A 19,870-nucleotide genomic window follows, 5' to 3' on the forward strand; every position below is an offset into this window, starting at 1 on the left:
TAAAATCTTTTAAATACTAAAAACATTCTAAAACCTACAATTAAATAAATCGGAAATAATGCAAAACTAAGTATTGGGAGAAAAGAAAATTTTTAATACAAGAAACTAATTCTACGAATAATTTAAACAGAGGTAATACAAAAACTATGAAATAATAAAGTCAACTAAAACATACAAATAAAAAGAAACAGAGGTAATATAAAGTCGAAATAAAGCCTATAAAATAGAAAATTTTTGCGTAAATCCATAACGGCATATGAACCCACGCCACTAGGTAACGGCATAATATTCGCCATTTTACACCACCACCACCACTAACGAACATCAGCAGCATCAACGTTCAAGCTACGAATATCGGCAGCAGCATCAACATCAGCAGCAGCGACAAATACCTACCATCAACGGTAGCAGACGTAGCGGCAAAATAAGTATATATGTAAGTATATATTCAATAAATTACTTTCATATGGGTTTTAATATAGTATAGATATAACTCAAATTAAAAAATTTTTTTTTCGATTAAACGCGTTACGTGCGCATAATATATTAGAAATTATATAAAACATTTACATATCCTTTCAAATTTGAATAGAATTTTGAAGGTTTTTCTTTTTAGCGTTAAACATATATTACTAAAATCTACAAAAAAAAAAAAAAAATGACAAACAATTGTTTTTCCATTGACACAAACTGGGCAAAATGAAATTGGTGCCACACATAACCCCCAAATTATTTGCAGTAATGCACAATAAACTACATGTGCAAAGTCTATATTTGGAAAAATGGAAATTTCTATAAAGTGCATAGGTACACACATATAATATGTACATACATTGTTGCTAAAAGCAAATAAGTGAATATATCGCATTTTTGAAAACTGTATGCATATACATAAATACATTTTATAAAAATTTAATACATTTAAAAATTACCTAATTCTTACAAAATTTGATACGTTTGAAATACGTTAAAATACCAAAAAAAAAAAAAACAAAACCAAAAAGAATAATACAAAATTTTGCTGTGAAACGGTGCGGCTGACACATCAAATGATGAACATTTAAATGCGGCCGACACGTTAAACAATGAATACATATTTTTGCTGAAAACGGTGCGTCCGTAAAAACTCAAATTAATGCTTTTTAAGTGCAACGGTGCGGCGGGCACGTAAAATTTAATGATTTTTTTTGTGCAACGGTGCGGCCGTCACGTTAAATAATATTGTAATAAATACTAAATTACAATAAACATATTACGTTTAAAATTAATATTGTCTTGGAAAATTGGAAAAATAGATCAGTCTTCTCTCTTGTATACCGTATAAGGTAGCACACCCGGTACAAAAAAAAAAAATTTTTCAAAACCAAAACTTAATTGACGGTTCAGCTGGAATACAATTCAATCCACTTTCAAGGAAGTCTAACTTCAAATAACCCTAACAAATTTATGCCAAAATGCAATACACAGTTCAAGTAAAGCGGTTTCAAATTAGATTATAAAATCATTTTAAATTTCTTTTCAATAAAAATTTTTTTCACATTCACATCACAAACTTGCCATTTCTCTCATTCAAATTATGTGATAAAACCATTTCAAATTCCCTTTCGATTTAAATTTGTTCAAATTCATGTCTGAAACCTGCAGCAATAATTCAATTTAGGTTAATATAATTTAGGTTACAAAACCATTTGAAATCTCTCTTCCATTCAAATTGTTCATATTCATAACTCAAACAATTTAGGTTATAAAACCATTCCAAATTTCGTTTTCATTCGAATTCGTTCATATTCATACCTCAAACTGGCAACTTTTTCACAATTCGATTTAGATTATAAAATCATGTCGACCTTCTTTTTCGTTCAAATTTGTTAATATCCAAGCATACAAAGCTGCAAGTGTAAAAGTTTTTCTTCTGCTAATGTCAAATTTCGAAACAAAGTTCAAAGAATTGAGAGAAAATTTCTTTAAAATCAAAAAACGCGTTTTACATACAGGTCGTCTTTACCGACCAGGCAAGAGAAGTTAGATGAATATAAAAATTTTTTAATTGAGGCATATAATAACATTTTAGTAGAGGTAAATGGTCATTTTGAAAACCGACCTAGGCCATTTGCTGTGAATAAAAGGTAATCACGTTGTAGGGAAGAATTAATTAAATGTTTTACAAAACTCAACTGCACAGTTAAAGTACCAACGAATTACAGCGACTTAGTCCAAGATAACATTTTTATATCAGATACTGATCGGGAAGAAAAAGAATCCTTCGATGCATACAAAATCGATTCTGAGGAAGAAGAAGAAATCTCTTACTCAACAAAGCCGGAAACACTCGACAGTCATATCGGCGAACAAAGTTGTTCTTTACCGCATACTGAAAATATTTCATTGCAAGAAAACTTCTGTGGTTTCGATAACCCAGTCGTTAAATCAAACAATTCTTTAGGGCTTTTAACAACTTTCTCAAATTCCAACCAATCTCGTACTAATTTTCTAGAACCAACAATAATGACTACACCAGAGCAAAAGAGACAGTTTATTGGGTCCTGGGCGCCCTTATTCAGGGAAAACTATAACGGTGACCCCTTAGCGCTAGATTCCTTCATAGATAAAATTTAACTAGTAGAAGGCTGTATAGATCTGGATCTTATACCAACTTTCATTTCACTTGTTAAATGAAGCTCGAAGGGAAAGCAAGAGAAGCAATTCCGACAAATATAACATCTACCCAAGAAATTAAAGATGCGCTTAAAAGTCGAATAAAGCCAGACAATTCAAAAGTCGTTGCAGGGAAAATAGCTTCACTAAAAGTTACAAACAATAATTTAACCGAGTTTGCTAACCGCGTAGAGGAATTATCTGAAGCTTTAGAGAGGTCTCTAATTATTGAGGGCATATCAAAAGCCAAAGCGCACGAGATGGCAGTCGAACAGTCAGTAAACGTTTGTAGGCTAACTACGCGCTCAGACTTAGCCAAAGCAATTCTGGCATCAACCTCTTTTAGTGAGGCAAAAGACGTCGTAGCAAAAATGATAGTCGAACAAAACAATCAGGCTACAGAAAGACAGGTATTAGCGTTTCGATCAAGGTTTAAAAATCAAACCAACTTTCGCAATAACAATAGAGGCAATAACTACTACAACAACAATAATAGATACAACAACAATAGTAATTTCAATAGGTTCAATAACAATAATAATTTCAATAGGTACAACAACAATAATAACGGTAGATACAATAATAACAATCAAAATAGGCAAAACAACAACTATAGGCAAAACAGCGACAATCGAAACAATAGTAATTCGCGTAACACTAGCAACAGTCAAAATAGGTTAGAAAACAGAACCAATACTAACGCCGGAAGTTCAAATACGCGATATAATGCAAACCTTGGCTTTTTAAACTTGGACGCCCCTCAGCAGCGAATACTGAGGGACGAGGAGATAAGCGAATAAATACTAAAAATGTTTTCTGTCTGAATTTAAATTACTCGGATTTTGTCGAAATTCATATAACCGGATCTAAAAAATTATGTACATTTTTACCAGATACACAAGCTGATATTTCTCTGATTAAAGTTTCAACCTTCAATAAGCAAATTCCAATTAATTCTGACGATATAGTTAATATCACTGGTGTAACGTCAAACACAGACCTAAATTTTTCTAATTATCTAGTCGAACATAGCTTACATGTGGTAAACGATAACTTCAATATCCAATCAGACGGTATACTGGGAAAAGATTTTCTTCATTATAACAATGGTGTAATAAATTATTCAAATAGTAGCATCTCATTCTGGGCAAATAAAGAAAAAGTCATTATGCCAATCCTACACGGAACGGAAAGAGATATGTGTATCATACCAATCACTTAGGTCACTCAACAACTCCACTTTTCGTTGAATCTCAAGAAATACAAAAAGGCGTATTTACCGCAATATGCATAACAAACTCCAATAACCCAGTCATAAAATTAATCAATACCACATGTGATGTACAATTCGTACACAAAAATTCTATTAAGACAGAAAATCTATCAAATTATCACGTATATGTAATCGACAAAACAAAGTCAGATGAGAAGCGAATTAATGAAATAACTTCAATCTTAAAAAATCAAATTCCCAAAGATGCCCCATCTGAACTTTTAGATTTATGCATACAGTATGCCGACATATTCGCGCTTCACAACGATAAGATGGCGTTAAACAATTTTTATGAGCAGAAATTGAGGTTAAATGACAACGAACCAGTGTATATAAAGAATTATCAGCGGGAAGAAATTAACAAACAGGTTACAAAATTACTAGATAATGATTTAATCGAGGAAAGCTATTCCAACTACAACAGTCCTCTTATCATAGTTCCTAAAAAAAAATAAATGGCAAAAAAGCATACAGAATGTGCGTTGACTTTCGCGCAGTTAACAAGAAACTAATAGCGGACAAATTTCCATTAGCACGAATCGATGATATTGTGACGAATATGAGTGACACCAGGTGATATTCACATCCCTAGTCTGATGCTAAGTACATGAAGTCACAACAACAATAAAGCAGACAGTCACTTGTATCTACATAAACCAATAAAAGATTATGTCTACACATATGTACGTACACGCAGTAGAGAAGAGATGCTCCCAAAAGTATGCAATTGTAATTGTTGAAGTGTCGCTCACAAATACACGCATATGAGAAGCTATATACGTGCATCTGTAGTTATAATTATATGGCGGCAACTAAGTAAATTCTGGAAGCGCCTAGAAGATGCCACGAGGAAATCAAAGAGTATAAAAGCACCAGCGGTAGAGGCGCTATGATCAGTTTCGATTAAGACGATATCTAGCGAGCAATAGCAGTATTATTTTGAAAGTCAGTTTCATTTAAGCTATCAGTTTGGTTATTAAGCCAGCTAATTGCAAAGTATAAGTGTTATTGTGAAGTACTTTTATAAAGGCCATTTTTTCCACTATTCAATATTGGAGTTATTTATTCAACAGTTTAGCAAAAAGGCAAATAAGAGGATTTGCAAGCAAATTCGTTACAATTGGTGTCAGAAGAGGAATTGTTGAACAAATTCCAGAGGACAACAAGGACATGGCAAAGTTCAGTGAATGGAAGTAGGAGCAAGAAGTAGATTTCCAAACATTGAAAGAGCGTTTGTGCACTGCCCCAATGTTGGCATATCCAATTCCGGGAGCAACGTTTATTCTAGATACAGATGCGAGCGGATATGCTATAGGAGGCGTTTTATCACAACTGGTCGATGACCAGGAGAAGGTAGTTGCATATTACAGCCGTTCGATTGGAAAACCAGAGAGGAACTACTGCGTTACGCGGAGATAACTGTTGGCATTGGTAGAGTGCATTAAACATTTTCACAAATACCTCTACGGCCAGCGATTCCGTGTCAGGACAGATCACGCAGCTTTAAAATGGCTTCTGCAGTTCCGTAATCCGGAAGGACAATTGGCACGGTGGATCGAGCGACTACAAAGCTATGACTTTTCCATTGAGCATCGAAAAGGTAGTACCCATGGAAATGCCGATGCAATGTCACGAAGACCATGTAGTTTGGAATGCAAGCACTGTTCAAAAGCCGAGGCTAAAGAAAACATTATAGATGTCCGGCTAATGACTATAACATGTGCAGATGAATGGGACAAGGAACAGCTAAGAAAGTGTCAGCTAGAAGATACAGATCTGTCACGTGTTATGCAAGGGCTCGAACAAATATGTACTGGTAGTTATGGATTATTTCAGCAAATGGCCAGAGGTATACCCAATCCCAAATCAAGAAGCGAAAACGGTAGAAGAAGTGTTTATAAACAATTGGGTTGCAAGGTATGGTGTACCAATGGAGTTACATTCTGATCAAGGCAGGAATTTCGAATCAGCTGTATTCCAGGAAATGTAAATCATTGGGCATTCGAAAAACACGGACAACTGCATTGCATCCTCAATCCGATGGTATGGTAGAACGATTCAATAGAACATTGGAGGAGCACTTAAGGAAAGTAGTATACAAGTACCATAAAGAGTGGGATACCCGCATACCATTATTCTTGATGGCTTACCGATCAGTCGTGCATGAGACAACGGGCCAAACCCCTGCAAAAGTAATTTTTGGCAATGACCTTAGACTGCCAGCTGATTTGAAGTTTGGGATAAATGCCAATGCGGAGAGAAATGTTAAGAAATCCAGTAGTGATTTGGAAGAAGAGCTGAGAGAGTTACACGATCTTGTAAGGCAACGATCAAAAATTATGAGTGACAAGATGAAAGCGAGGTACGATAAAGCAATTAATTCGGAAGGGTTTCAGGAAGGAGATTTGGTGCTGTTATACAACCCACAACGAAAAAAAGGTTTGTCCCCGAAATTGCAGTGTAATTGGGAAGGCCCATACAAAGTTGTAAAACGGATCAACGATGTAGTGTACCGCATACAAACCATTGGCAAACCACGAACCAAAATGAAAGTGGTTCATTTGGAAAGGCTGGCAGCGTTTAGATCGAGAGATTTGTCTGATCGGGACGATCAGACTTAGGTGGAGGGCAGTGTGACGAATATGAGTGACACCAGGTGATATTCACATCCCTAGTCTGATGCTAAGTAAATGAAGTCACAACAACAGTAAAGCAGACAGTCACTTGTATCTACATAAACGAATAAAACATTATGTCTACACATATGTACGTACACACAGCAGAGAAGAGATGCTCCCAAAAGTATGCAATTGTAATTGTTGAAGTGTCGCTCACAAATACACGCATATGAGAAGCTATGTACGTGCATCTGTAGTTATAATTATATGGCGGCAACTAAGTAAATTATGGAAGCGCCCAGAAGATGCCACGAGGAAATCAAAGAGTATAAAAGCACCAGCGGTAGAGGCGCTATGATCAGTATTATTTTGAAAGTCAGTTTCATTTAAGCTATCAGTTTGGTTATTAAGCCAGCTAATTGCAAAGTATAAGTGTTATTGTGAAGTACTTTAATAAAGGCCATTTTTTCCATTATTCAATATTGGAGTTATTTATTCAACAGTTTAGTGATACGAACTTAGCAAAAAGGCAAATAAGAGGATTTGCAAGCAAATTCGTTACAATATTTTAGACAATCTTGGCAGAGCCAAATTTTTCTCAACCTTAGAACTTTTTTCTGGATTTCACCAAATACCATTACACGTAGATTCACACGATATAACCTCGTTTTCTACTGATCGCGGAGCGTATCGATGGAAGGTATTGCCATTTGGTTTGAACGAGACCTGTTAAATTTCCATTAACATTAATAATCATTAACTTCGTTTCCCTTTTTAATTTTAATGATTAATTAATTTTTTGCACAGCACCTAGCAATTAATAATTAATTAATTAAAAAAATAATAAAAAATAATCATGATTATTGGCCATTAAAAAAAAATAATCGAAAATAATTAAAAAATGTACCCATTGTTTTAAGTTAAAGACAATGATATGATTAAGAACAATAAAGTAATTAAAAATAATCAAACAATTAAAATTAATCAAAAAATTAAAATTAATCAAACAATTAGTAATTAAATTTAATTATTTGATTAATTTCAATTACTTAATTATTTCTAATTATCTAATTATTTCCAATTATATGATTATTTTGAATTATTAACATGAAAAAGAAAATGTTTGAAGTAAGAAATAAGTGGCTGAAACCAAATGTACTATTGTATGTACATACTTGTGCTAACTCAAGAAATATAAGATAAATATTTATTCTTACTGATATTGTCAAGTGTCGCTGCTTTTTGTGAAACCTTTTAAAAACCAAATTGGAGAGCGTAAATTTTGGCTTATTACACCACAGACGTAAGTATATATCTGTATAAATTTGTTGACCATACTATAAGAATACACATTATGAATTATTTGCAGAAAAAATTTATGTCGAAAACATGGTTGGAGAAGAAAATATGGCGGATTTTTTCTGCGGACGACGTTTTTCGTGATCCAACTTATTTACCAAAACGGATCAAAAGAAAAAGCAAGCTCGAAAGCTCCGCATCAACTTCAAACAAGTCTTCCTGTAATTTGATATTCGGGTATTCACAATTATATATCTGTATAATGCAGTCCATAGCAGAAGCTCTTATTTTTTTGCAAGGGGAAGGAAACGTTGTGTGCGGATATTTACTGTCAGTGCGCATGAGACTAAGCAACAAACTGAAGAAACTTAGTAGAAGAAACGATAAATTTTTAAGCTTTATTTCGGAAAAATTAGAAGCGAAGTTAAGGCAACGTTTCAATATATTCTTTTCTTTAGCTCCCGAAGCAAATATTGCAATATCTGCTTCTGTTTAACACCAGATGTTAAGGTCAACTGGCTCAAGGTGTTGCAGAAGACGAAACAGTGATTTGCTCGAAGATTTTATATACGAAAGAGTTGTATCAACCATATGGTTGTATCATCAACAAGGCAAACTTTCATTTGAAGTTGACGATACGAACACTAACCAAACGTCATCTCGATTGAAATACTTCCATTTCGAGGATGATGGTAAATAACTTTGTTCACATTCATAAATTATTCAAAAAATATTGAAAGTTAATTGTAGATAATAAAAATGACCCAAGTGCTGCGCAAGTTTCACCTTCTAAAGAAACTTTGAGGATCCTTGTTCAAAGTCAACGTTACAGCTACCTACGCGATTGTTCCATAGATGCGGAAATTTGAAAAAACCACCAAATAAGAAGCGCCAATATTATTTAACACTCTACTGACGTCGTCTGCTCCAGTTGAGAGGCTTTTCCATTTGGCAGGCATTATAAATTCTCCAAACGTCAATCTTTGATGGATATTTCATTTGAAAAACTCGTTGTATTTAAAGCAAATGCAAACAACACTTAATCTTTTTAACACGCTTATATAAGCTTTACTTGTTTGTGTATATGTAATCCCCTTCCTTGTACCTAATAATAAAAAAATAGAACCCGCATGTCGTGTAATATTGTGTAATTAGTTGGTATTTAATAAAACAATGTACTTTTTCCCTTGTTTGTTATTCTTATGTATCTATGTTTACTTTGTTGAATATATTGTGATGCTGGAAAAACACAGAAATAATTAAAATTAATCAAAAATAATAATTTAATTATATTAATTATGTAATTTAAATAATTAAAATTAATTGATTTTAATCAAATAATTATATTAATTATGTAATTAAAAATAATCAAAATTAATTAAAACAATCAAATAACTATGTTTATCATTCCATAAGAAAAACGAAAATATAATTAAAAATAATCAACATTGTTTGTATTAATTATGTAATTAAAAATAATTAATTAATAATCATTAAAAGGGCATACCTACTGGCACTTAATCATTAAACAATTGGCCTAGGAAAACTCATTATAATTAATAATCATTAAAATTTTTAATCATTATTTAACAGGTCTGGTTTGAACATTGCACCAAATTCGTTTTCAAGAATGATGACCATCGAATTTTCAGGAATTCCACCTAATGTAGCTTTTCTTTATGTATACGACATTATAGTCATTGGCTGTAGCGAATCCCATCACATTAAAAATTTGTCTAAAGTATTCGATACTTGTAGATCATTCAACCTTAAGCTCAATCCAAATAAATGTAATTTTCTAAGACCGGAAGTAACATTCCTAGGACACAAATGCTCAGCTGAAGGTTTATCACCAGACGATTCAAAAAGAGATGCAATTCGTAACTATACTAAGCCAACAGACAAAGACGCTGTAAGACGGTTTGTAGCTTTTGCTAACTACTACAGACGCTTTATTCCAAACTTTGCATCTCTGGCAGCACCTTTGAATAGACTGAACAGAAAAAGAGTAGAATTTAACTGGGACAGTGCTGTGATAGAGCATTTAATGCATTAAGAGCATCCCTAATGTCACCAAAGCTATTACAATACCCAGATTTTTCCAAACAGTTTATCATTACAGTAGATGCATCTAAAACGGGGTGTGGAGCAATACTCAGTCAAGAACACCAAGGCACCCATATGTTATGCGCCAAAATCCTTTAATGAGGCAGAAAAAAAGAAAGCCATCATTGAGTTGGAACTATTAGCCATTTATTTCGCCATTAAACAATTCAGACCATGTGTTTATGGAAATCACTTCATTGTGAAATCAGATCACAGGCCCTTAGTCTATTTATTTACTATGAAAGACCCATCTTCAAAACTTTCTAGAATTAGACTTGAGTTGGCAGAATACAATTTCACAATAGAGTACATAAAGGGAAAATCAAATGTAGGAGCTGATGCACTTTCTCGTATAACCATTAGCGTAATAAAAGAATCAACCAAAAATATACTTGCAGTTCAGACTAGGGCCATGAGTAAGAAAAAAGATAAATGTACTTCTATCGAAAATATATACTTATGTGAAAATATACAAACATAAAATGTTTATAATAAATTCACTCATAACTTTTAAAAAAAAATTCCTCGTATCAGATCAGAAATATTTCATTATAAAAACAAAAAATTTTTAAGAACATGCGCGCATATAAAGCATAAAAGAACAATTTTACTTGATTTTGAATTTTCTAACGAAATAAAGAATTTCGATACTTTACTTTCGAGACTGGAAACAGAAGCCGGAAAACTTAATATTAAGGAAAAAGAATGGCCAAAAAATGATTTAATTTTCAAATACATTACAATTACACATTTTAAAGACAGAGGAAATAAGATTTTACAATTTCTAAAAATTATTTTAATGGATCCAATTGAAACCGCCATTGATCAGGAACAAAAATCAAAATTATTAGCAATTTATCACAATGATCCCATCACTGGAGGTCACTGTGGAACGAAAAAGCTATATGCCAAATTACGAAACAAATTTTACTGGAAAAACATGACAAAAGACATAGCTAGTTATGTTAGGAAATGCGAAAAATGTCTTTTGAACAAAGCCAAAATAGGAAATAAAGAAGAACTCGTTATAACTCTTACTCCTAAATAAACCTTTCGATATTGTTGTAATTGACACAATAGGCCCATTGCCAGAATCGAGATATGGTAGTAAGTTCGCACTTACCATAATTTGCGATCTGACAAAATACTTAGTTACAATATCAATGCCGGATAAAAGTGCAAAAAAAATCGCGTCAGCATTCGAAAGCTGTATTTTAACAAATGGTGCTATGAAATCCACTGAATTTAAAAATGAAATCTTTGCAAATTTAACCAGCTTATTAAATATTAATCACAACTTTTCTACACCATATCATCAAGAAACTGTAGGAACGGTCGAACGAAACCATAGAGTTTTTAATGAGTACCTACGTGCGTACTTAAATGATTCTTTTGATGATTGGGATACATATTTGAAATATTTTACGTTTTGGCATAACACAACGCCAAATACGGTATTCGACAATAAACTTACTCCTTTTGAACTAGTTTTCGGTAAAAAGGCCATCTTGGCATTTGAAGAACCAAACAATCGAACCAATTTACAACATCGAAGATTATTAAAAAGAAGTAAAGTATAGAATGCAAAAATGTCACTCCTTGGCAAAAGAATAAGTAGATAAACACAAAATAAGAAATAAGGATGCATACGACAAAAATGCACAACCCATCATAATAAACATAAACGATATGGTTTTAGTTCAAAAAGAACCGCGTGAAAAACATAAAAACATATACCAGGGCCCCTATTTAGTAACTAATATAGATAGTGTAAATGTAACCATTTGAAAGAAAAAAATACAAAACGGTACATAAAAACCGCGTAAGAGGAGTACCTAAATAGATATAATTGTACCCAATTTCATTTTGAGACAGCCAAAAATTAAAATTTAAGCAAATTTAAACAAAAACACATCATACTGTAAAAACATACTTAATTTAAGTAAAGGAAACAAACAAAATGTATGTATAACTAGTATACAAAATCTATAAAAATGAAATTTTGAATTACCAAAAACTGTACACAAAAATAGAATAAAGTTTACCAATAACTATTAGTTTATATTCAGTTCATTATGTACACAAAATATTTTACAAACAGCCATTAAGGTACAAATAAAAATAACAAAAATATATATATACCTTTCCTAATACATAGGAAAAAAAAAACAAAAATTCTTCATCATCGAATTGTATCATACAAAAACATAAAATAAAAAGAAATAAATAAATACAAATGTAACGTTGGGGAATTTAAATGTCCAAAATAACTCTTGTTTAACCATACAAATCGTAAAATTGCTTCGAATGAACGAATCTCAAAAAGAAAGTGCACCCTAATATTTTCGTTCATCCGAACCGATTTATATGCTAAAGAAGAATATGGCAATTGTGATCGTCAAATTGCCACATTCTTCTTTTCAAAGGAAGGATGATGTAAGGATAATAATATAAGCTAGTCTATGGGACGTGAGCATAAGTACATTTGACAGGCGCAGGTAGTTGGCAACGCGCATGTCAAATGGACTGCAGCCCACGTCAAAGATATAATAGATACACAGAAGAATTTTACACTCATCCCGAGCGGACGTGCTTCAGAAAAATATCGTGCCAAATAAAGTTTAGTGCATAAAAACTATATATATATAGTTGCGTAGTCTTTATTTTAAAGAAAGAATGGCGGTGATTTCCGCCAAGCCAATTATTTCCCTGTAAAGGTAATCAAAATTGCATCAGTTTGGAGGCGGCGCCCTCCACGGCGAAGGCAGGGTGGCCTAAGTAATAATTGCAGCTTCAACTTTAATCGAGGCACGAGGTCCTTAATAATTGCAGCTCCAACTTTAATCGAGGCACGAGGTCCTCAATAATTGCAGCTTCAACTTTAACTATTGCGGCAGGTAATGACGACTCCACACAAGCAATCCGTATTTTGTACTAATATATCTGAGACTGATGACCCTGTTAGCTTTGAGGATGCAGCTAAAGGTGCTGATGCTTGGTCAAACGCAATGACGGCTGAGATGGATTCACATAAATTAAACAAAACATGGTTTCTCACTGATCTTCCCGCACATAAGAAAGCCATAGCTTCTAAGTGGGTATTCAAAACAGAACGAAACGCTGATGGCGAAATCGTACGTCATAAGGCTAGGCTGGTAGTCAAGGGATATTCGCAAAAGCAGGGAATCGACTATACTGAAACTTTCGCACCTGTTGTCAGGTATAATTCGATACGATTCTTATTTTCTTTGGCTGCAAAGCATGATATGGATGTATACCAACTCGATGCAGTGACTGCTTTCCTGAATGCGGATTTGCAGGAGGAGGTATACATGAAGCAGCCTGCGGGTTTTGACGATGGCACGGGTAGAGTATGCCGGTTGGTGAAATCCGTGTACGCCCTTAAGCAGGCGAGTCGAATATGGAACAAAAAACTCAATGCAGCCTTGGTCGATCATGGTCTTGTACGCAGCGACGTCGATCAATGCATTTATTACCAAGTAAACAATGAACGTATGGTGTATGTAGCTATTTACGTTGATGACGTTTTGGTATTTTCAAACAATAAACAAATTGCCAAACGTATCAAAATGGAATTACTTTCGAAATTCAAAATGGTAGATATGGGTGTGGCCCACTTAGTTTTGGGCATGCGTATTCAGCGTAATGAGGTAAATAAAACGTTTAAAAAAGATCACTCTGAGTATATTTCTAGAGTCCTTAAACGTTTTGGAATGACTGCAATCCCGTATCCACGCCGCTTGACTTGTCGCAAAAGTTAACCGCAGATATGTACCCACAAACTTATGAAACTTAACAGGAAATGGAGAAGGTTCCATACATGGAGGCGATTGGATGTTTACTCTTTGCGGCACAAAATACACGGCCTGATATTAGTTATGCAGTTAATTTGTTGAGTCAATTTTCCCAAAATCCTGGAAAGACTGATTGGCAAGCCATTAAACGTGTTCTGACATATTTGAAAAGAACAATATAAAAGGGTATCGTTTATGCCAAAAGTGGTGAGGGCCTTACTGGTTTCTGTGACGCCGACTGGGCTGCAGATGTTGACAGAAGGCGATCGACATCTGGTTACGATGCAGGGCGGAGCTATAACTTGGGGCGGTCATCGTCAACGCACAGTTGCCTTATCTTCGACATAAGCGGAACTGATGTCCATTGTAAGTGCTTTGCAAAAATGTTTTGGTTAAGGCGTTTGAAGGCGGAATTGGCTCCTGACTGTAATGAAATAACTACGTTGCACTGTGACCATAAAAGCGCCATAAGCATTGTACGTAACAATAATTTTTAACCACGTACAAAGCATGTTGACATCAAGTTGAAGTATACGCGCGAAAAGCTTGAAGATGGGTCAATAAAATTGGAATACATTCCAACATTCGAGATGCTAGCTGACGCTTTAACAAAAGGTGTTCCGGCTTCGAAGAACCAACTCATTAATGACAAGCTGGACTTAACTTAATTTTTGTAATTACTGCCAGATATGCTAGTAACGTGGAGTATTGTAAAATAATATCAATCTGGCAACATTCCTTGTATTTCTTCTTTATTATCTATTCTTATATACACATTAATAAAGAAAGTCGCTATTCTACTTTGTAACCACGCGCTTGTAATTTACTCTGTTCAACAGTAGCAGTGGCCAAGAAACTTGATCTGCTCCAAGCATTATGTAATGACACCGTGGGAAGAATAAAGGAATGGCGGACGAACATAGGGCTGGAGATTGCTAGCAATACGAATTTTGAATCGCGGACTACGGATGAGTTAGTTCAAACCATAAGAGATTATCAAATAAATTCAAAGCCTTTCTTGAAATATGTAGGAGTAAACATTGACTTAAAACTAACTTTTAAGGAGCACTTCAGGGCGGTGGAGGAGAAAGTTTCTAGAGTTAGTGGAGCCCTAACGCTCGATAATATTATATGCAGCACCAGTATGGCACGGATCCAAAACGGCCCACCAAAAATATATACTAGCAGCCTACCGTATTACTGCTATACGAATAGCATGTGCTTATCGGACGATGTCCGACGACGCGATCCATGTTTTATTCCGGAATATCCCAGTATGTATACTGTCAGGTGAAATGGCCGATCTGTATGGCGTTGGAATCATCGGACCATCTGAAGATGCTAAGAAAAGCGCAAGGTCACGAATAATAGCTAGGTGACAAGAGCGGTGGAGATAATCGAGAAAAGGGCGCTCGACCTTCATGCTAGTTTGGAATTGAGAGGGCATGGCGGTTTCAAGGTTTCTACAGAAACGTGGGATAAAGGATCCTTTCTGTCCACACCGTTCCGTCGAATTGGAAAGCGCAGAACACGTAATGTTTCTCTGTATCGTTTTCGCGGCGAAAGACTCTCTGCACACAGAGTTTTTGGAGAGGAGCCTTCCATTAGGAATTTAGTTCCCCAAATGTGCAGAGGAATAGATTGTTGGACGGTAGTGAGCAAGATGGCCTTTATAGTTAAGACGCAGTTGATGTATGCTGAAAGGGAGCGCAGAGAAATTCGCATGCGAAGTAGCGGCGACTAAATCGCCTTTCCTATCCGTGACGTTATGCCTAACGGCGGTCCAAGGATTAGCCTGGTTTCATTGGGCCACTTGAGAGTAGTGCGCTACCCGAATGTCCAATAAAAAAAAGGTCATTGTTCAAAACGGATTCCTGTCTTGTTGCATTATTAGATGTTGAAAGAGCATTCAACAAACAATATAAGTCCAGATTCCGTTAGCAAGGCCCTAACAAATCTGGACTTAAATAGGTCAATAGTGGGACCTGTTGATCAACTACTCAAGGGAAGGAAAGTACTTTCTTCATTGGAAAACGTAACTGTAAACTATAAGGTGGGGAGCGGGAAGATTATGGCATATGCTGAGGGCCTAGCAATTGCTTACAGAGGTAAGTTCTCTCAAACTTTATGCGACTCAGGTAGCACTGCGGGAGGTTTCCTTATGGGTCTCCCTTTGGCTTGTTTGCCAAACAATACAAAATACCACCGTTAAACGTACCACAACTAAATGGTGTGCACCTAAGCCTGGCAGATAAAGACAAATTCCTAAGCGCAGTTCCGAACGAAAAGCTAAACTGGAATGACGTCATTCAGCGCCAAAAGGAAGCATACATTGTAAAACAGCCTTTACAAAATTTGCGTACTCACCCCCAATCTATGCAGATATCTTTATACCGCGATTATCCGATCCATACTGCTGTATGGGAAAGTCGTATGGTGGCCAGCCTTGAGCAAGGCGTCAAACGTAAACTTTCTGGGAAAAATTCCGCAGATCTAGTATGATTAGCATAAGTGGTGCTCTGAGAACAGCATCTATCGCAGCTCTCCAGATCATTCGTGACATCCTACCATTGAATCAATCAGATTATCGAACAGCGGCAAGGGCAGCTTCAGAGCTTTCAAATTGGAACAATAATAGCAAAGAAAAAACTCTATCACACGAAACAAATACATTTTTCTGACCCATTTGCGGAAAGCAACTTTATTTTTAACGTTTCCAGTAGGGATGATTGGGCGGAGTCTATTCAATGAGCCTAGACCTCCAACTCTCCTTCAGAATACCCGATCATTGCAGTGTCTTCCAGGTCATCATGGAAGCCGCAGTTAGAATAGGGACACACATCGGCAGCAAAATATTTATTTTCAGCGATAGCCAGGCTGCTATCAAATCTGTTGACTCTCACTTGTTCAAATCTGAGAAGCTGTAAAGAGGACGAAGACGGGGAAACGGTAGTTAACCTCATCTGCAACTGCTCGGCGCTAGGTAGCGCTTTCTGGAAGCTCCCTTTCTGTATAATCTGCGCAAGATCGTTGAGTATGACATTAAGAACTTTATGGTGTCTTTTCGTGGTATCACAAGGGGCTTAATGTCACGGGCTCAAGTCAGCCCTCAGGCAGCCACTTCAACCAAACCTAATCTAACATTAATGATGGGGCTTATCAACTATTTTCAACATTACTAGAAATTGTTCAAACAAACGTATGAGAGTGTTTTCCACTTTGCAGGTTATTTGGAAATTTAATTCTAGTATATTAAATGTTTATTTGATCAATTATCTGCGTTGATTTCAATTTTTTTCCACCCACATTCAATCGGGTTACTTTTTTTAAAATCTCTCCCGCGATTATGAGTTTCTTAAAACAAGTATCAAATTCGCAGCAATGCACCTAATAGTTTTAACTTATGTACAAGTATATACTGAAGTTTGGCGTAGGCATATATAAAGTTTTTTCCGCTTGTCAGTACAACTAAATCTCTGTGCGTCGTGGTGAAGATGGAGTGTGCCTGGCTATCTAGCCAAAGATCCCACACTGAAGTTGCGTAATAAGATAAACAACATCAAAACTCTTTAGAAAATTGAATTTGTAAAAAATGGGAAAGCAGATTTCCACAAATAGGAAGAAAAGGTCAGACCCAATCCCCTCTGAGCGATACCGCCCCAACTATGATTATTATTACTACTATACCAACTAACTTGGCGGCCGCCGTGAGAACATTTAAATTGTTTTTTGTTGATTTCGTTGTGCAGGCCTGGCTCCGCCTACCACGCTAAAGATCCACGGTTCAATTCCCGGGCAAAGAAACATCAAAAATTTAAAAACAAGTTTTTCAATTAGCAAAAGTTTTTCTAGGCGAGTCGCCCCTAGGCAGTACTTTGGCCAACTTACTTATTTAATTGGCGCTTAAGCGTTTAAACGGTTATGTCCGTCCAACAAGGCGCGTCAGTCGCTTCTTTGCTCTGCCAACTGGCGCCAATTGGTCACACCAAGGGAGTTTAAATCCACCTGGTCCCTCTAGCGGAGCGGGGGCAGCCCTCTTCCTCTGCTTCCATAGGCGAACACTCCGGGCGTATTTCTGTTCGGAGTTGGCGTAAAACATGTTCGTCTAGTCCCGCCGATTTGTAGGAAAATATTGTAGCACGACGCAAATTGGAAAAGAGGCTCCGCCTGAATCCTTTCGAGGTATTTCGGGTCTTGTATTTATTTTTTTTTTTTTTTGCGATGCGCAGGATTGCATGTTTTTCTCCATCACTTGGTGGTTTTTGTTTTATAATACAGCTCTGGCATAGGCTAAAACGAAACACTTGGGCAATTCACAAGATTGTCGTATTCATATAAAACTTAAGATTTGAGTTGTTTCCATGGTTTCCAATATAAAATTTGGTTAAAGCATAGCACATACGGCGAACAAGAGACCTTGTAAATTGCTATTTCTTCTATATGGAGAAATCCGCCACACTGTTTTTTTTTTGGAGAAAAAACAATTTTTTTGAAACATGGTAGCACGCAAATATCTTTTTGTTAGAAACATTGAGGGGTAAATTGGAGCTATAGTGCATCGCCGTTACTCGTCTTACATAATGCCTCAAAAAGATATAATCAAAACATGGAGCAAAATATTTATAAATTGAGGTCGCAATGTTAAATATACATTTATTTCAACACTTCTGTACCGATTATATCGAAATTTTAAGAAAATATGGAGATATATGCAACTGTTAGTTATGCAAAATTTTTTTGATAAACGAGACCTGGTTTTGTAGATATCGGTAAAAATATAAAACCGAATAACCGCCAAATATTTTTTACTGCAAAATTTGCAACGCATTTATTTTAACACTTTTCTACCGATTCTTTTGAAACTTTAAAAACATATAGATATGTATGTGAACGAAGTATGTCAAGGTAAAAAAGTTTAATACCAGAGATCCGGTTTTGGAGATATTGATAAAAATATAAACCCGGAAAACCTTAAATTTGTTTACTTATTTAAACACTTCTTAACCGATTGTGTTGAAATTTTATCAGGATGTACATATCTATGTGGGGTATATTTAGGTAAAATTTTGTTGATACCCGAGACCCGGTTTTAGAGATATCGGCAAAAATATGAAACCGGGTAACCGTCAAATATTTCATACCCGTTTGTTAATTTTTTCTCTGCACCACAGTAGTATACCATCAATAGCCTCATCTTGGAATATTCACGCAAGGAAGGTTATTGATGTTTGTACATGGAGCAAATATACGAAATTTTCAACAAAAATTGGCAATCGTCAAAAAGTGTAGAATTTTTTTATTTTTTTATTTTTGTACCAAATTTATGCTTCTTTTCATTTACTTTTAAATAAAACCTGGTTAAAAAAAAATTCTACACTTTTTGACGATTGCCAATTTTTGTTGAAAATTTCGTATATTTGCACCATGTACAAACATCAATAACTTACCTTGCGTGAATATTCCAAGATGAGGCATTTGATGGTATACTACTGTGGTGTAGAGAAAAAATTGACAAACGGGTATGAAGTGATAGAAGTAAAATTGTTGCTGTAATCACAAAAAACATGCTGCTAAAAAAAATTTACGCAACCAAGCGCTTCCACTTTTCTGCCTCTACCTTCAAAACTGAAAGGGGCACATCAAATTTGAAGCCCTAGGTATTTTTAGTTCCTGATAGACTATTATCGTGCATAATCCAAATTTCAATACTCAGTTGCCTCAAAAAGCTATAAGCAAAAAACTGTCAATATTGAAAGTGACAAAAAAAGTATCGCTACTTTGCTTGATGATAGTTTTGAGTATTGGGGGGGACATTAATTTTGCTCATACTTTTAGAATCTCCGTCTCAAAAGCCATATTCAGTTTAAATTTCATAGCGTTTCAGCGATGCCTCAAAATTTTATCGAAAAAATACAAAAAAAAAAATCAAGTGTATGGCTTGAAAAAGTGTAAAAATCGACGTTATTTACGTTTCGAAGTTCTGCAAAAACCTACTATCAACTTCGGATAGTCAAAGGGTCAAACTCAATGTCCTCGTACTTTTTTCTGGCCTTAAGGTATTTGCCCGTGTATAAAACTCGAGTATCCAAAAAAAGTAAAAGATT

The 19,870-nt window shown here is 35.3% G+C and overlaps 1 protein-coding gene across 12 annotated transcripts in view; it reads right to left on the reverse strand.

Moving 5' to 3' along the window:
* Nucleotides 1–19,870, reverse strand: part of shot (dystonin-like protein short stop) — a 1,374,398-nt gene that overhangs the window by 675,936 nt on the left and 678,592 nt on the right. The window lies entirely within an intron of this gene.

This window comes from Eurosta solidaginis, chromosome 3, assembly GCF_040869045.1.
Source record: "Eurosta solidaginis isolate ZX-2024a chromosome 3, ASM4086904v1, whole genome shotgun sequence".
Lineage (NCBI taxonomy): Eukaryota > Metazoa > Arthropoda > Insecta > Diptera > Tephritidae > Eurosta > Eurosta solidaginis.